The sequence below is a fragment of the Bos grunniens genome, chromosome 23 (genome assembly GCF_055505025.1).
Source record: "Bos grunniens cultivar Pamir isolate PY7600 chromosome 23, Bosgru_T2T1.0, whole genome shotgun sequence".
Lineage (NCBI taxonomy): Eukaryota > Metazoa > Chordata > Mammalia > Artiodactyla > Bovidae > Bos > Bos grunniens.
This window is the reverse complement of record NC_141187.1, coordinates 26955973-26959160: the sequence shown is the minus strand read 5'-3', so window position 1 is coordinate 26959160 and position 3188 is coordinate 26955973.

Sequence of the window (3188 nt, the reverse complement as noted above, 5' to 3'; positions counted from 1 at the left end):
GCTGACTTCTCCACGCCTCCTACCCCTTATCTGTCAGCTCCTGTTAAGCACTCAAATCAAGGTGAGGTGGAAGGGAGTGTATTGTTCAAGGATCCTCTTATCAAACCAGCCACTTTTTATCAAAAGAAGTATTTTGAACTCTGTTCTTCAGTTAATGTATAATTAGTCTTTCAGTAAAGGTAGGGCTTAGTACTTTGCCCTAAGCCCACACAGGACATTATATTTTGAATCCATTTGTAAAACTTGAAGTTTGGACCTCAAAGCCCTGTTAACTAAAAAATTTATTTACAATGAAAAGTTGAGACTTACGTTCTTTTTTAATTAATTTCTTTCTTTTAATTGGAAGCTAATTACTTTACAATATTGTATTGGTTTTTGCCATACATTGACATGAAAATAGCCATGAGTGTACTTGTGTCCCCCATCCTGAACCCCCATCCCATCTCCCTTTCCATCTCATCCCTCAGCGTTGTCCCAGTGCACCGGCTTCAAGTGCCCTGTTTCATGCATTGAACTTGGACTGACGATCTATTTCACATATGGTAATATACATGTTTCAATGATATTCTCTCAAATCATCCTATCCTCACCTTGTCCTACAGGGTCCAAAAGTCTGTTCTTTATATCTGTGTCTCTTTTGCTGTCTCACATATAGGGTCATCTTTACCATCTTTCTGAATTCCATATATGTGTGTTAATATACTGTATTGATGTTTCTCTTCCTGACTTACTTCACTCTGTATAATAGGCTCCAGGTTCATCCACCTCATTAGAACTGATTCTAATGTGTTCTTTGTAATAGCTGAATAATATTCCATTGTGCATATGTACCACAGCTTTCTTACCCATTCATCTGCCGATGGACATCTAGGTTGCTTCCATGTCCTAGCTATTGTGAACAGTGCCGCCATGAACATTGGGGTGCACGTGCCTCTTTCCTTGAGTATATGCCCGGCAGTGGGATTTCTGGGTCATATGGCAGTTCTGTTTCCAGTTTTTTAAGGAATCGCCACACTATTCTTCATAGTGGATATACTAGTTTGCATTCAAACCAACAGTGTAAGAGCATTCCCTTTTCCCTGCACTCTCTCCAGCATTCATTGTAGATTTTTTGATAGCAGCCACTCTGACTGGTGGGAGATGTTACCTCACTGTGCTTTTGATTTGAATTTCTCTGATAATGAGTGATGTTGAGCATCTTTTCATGTGTTTGTTAGCCATCTGCATGTCTTCTTTGGAGAAATGTCTATTTAGTTTAGGTCTTTGGCCCATTTTTTGATTGGGTCATGAATTTTTCTGGAATTGAGCTGCAGAAGCTGCGTGTATATTTTTGAGATTAATTCTTTGTCAGTCGCTTCATCTGCTATTACTTTCTCCCATTCTGAAGGCTGTCTTTTCACATTGCTTATAGTTTCCTTTGTTGTGCAAAAGCATTTAAGTTTAATTAGATCCCATTTGTTTATTTTTGCTTTTATTTCCATTACTCTGGGAGGTGGGTCATAGAGGATCCTGCTGGGATTTATGCCAGAGAGTGTTTTGCCTATGTTTTTGTCTAGGAGTTTTATAGCTTCTGGTCTTACATTTAGATCTTTAATCCATTTTGAGTTTATTTTTGTGTGTGGTGTTAAAAAGTGTTCTAGGTTCATTCTTTTATAGGTGGTTGACCAGTTTCCCCAGCCCCACTTGTTAAAGAGATTATCTTTTCTCCATTGTATATTCTTGCCTCCTTTGTCAAAGATAAGGTGTCCATAGGAGCATGAATTTATCTCTGGGCTTTCTATTTTGTTCCGTTGATCTATTTTTCGGTCTTTGTGCCAGTACCATACTGTCTTGATGACTGTAGCTTTATAATATAGTCTGAAGTCAGGCATGTTGATTCTCCAGTTCCATTCTTCTTTCTCAAGATGACCCAGCAATCCCACTGCTGGGCATACACACCGAGGAAACCAGAATTCAAAGAGACACATGTACCCCAGTGTTCATCACAGCACTGTTTACAATAGCCAGGACATGGAAGCAACCTAGATGTCCATCGGCAGATGAATGGATAAGGAAGCTGTGGTATGTATACACAATGGAATATTACTCAGCTATTAAAAAGAATGCATTTGAACCAGTTCTAATAGGTGGATGAAATTGGAGCCTATTATACAGAGTGAAGTAAGTCAGAAAGAAAAACACCAATACAGTATATTAATGCATATATATGGAGTTTAGAAAGATGGCAATAATGACCCTATATGCGAGACAGCAAGAGACACAGATGTAAAGAACAGACTTTTGGACTCTGTGGGAGAAGGTAAGGATGGGATGATTTGAGAGAATAACATTGAAACATGTATATTATCGTATGTGAAATAGGTTGCCAGTCCAGGTTCAATGCATGAGACAGAGTGCTCAGGGCTGGTGCACTGGATGACCCTGAGGGATGGGATGCAGAGGGATGTGGGAGGGGGTGTTCAGGATGGGGGACACATGTGCACCCATGGCTGATTCATGTCAATGTATGGCAAAACCAATACAATATTGTAAAGTAACTAGCCTCCAATTAAAATAAAATAATTAATTAGAAAAAAAAACAAAAACAAAAAAGAATTTGCTTGCAATGCAAGAGCTGTAGGAAACAGGGGTTAAATCCCAGGGTTGGGAAGATCTCCTTGAAAATAAAATGACAATCCACTCAGTATTCTCGCAGGTAATCCCATGGACAAAGGAGCCTGTTAGGCTACACTCCATAAGTCCCAAAGATTCAAACACCACTGAGCGACTGAGCTCATAGGCATGGCATTTCTGCAGCTCCTACTTTCGCTTTTTCTGTTAATGTGAATTTTAACACAAGTAAGAGTTTTCAACAAATCATAGTCTCAATCTTAGAGACAGCATTGTTTTCTCTGATTCTTCTTCCTCTTTTGCTTTTCCTCTCTTCCTCCTCTTCCTCATCTTCTCATTATTATTCCTTTCTTGTCTTTCTTCTCTCCTGGTTGTTCATGCTTCTCTATGGAGACCACCATTACCTAACAGACTTCTATGTTTTCTTTTTCTTCTTTTTTATTTTCTCTGCCTTTCTCTTCTCTGTCTTTTCTCTGAATTTATGTGTTACTTTTCTTTCACAGACTGTAATGTGGCTTTATTAGAGTTTCTTAAAAAAAAAGATACTCAGTTTGATATATAACATTTTTTTCAAAGAC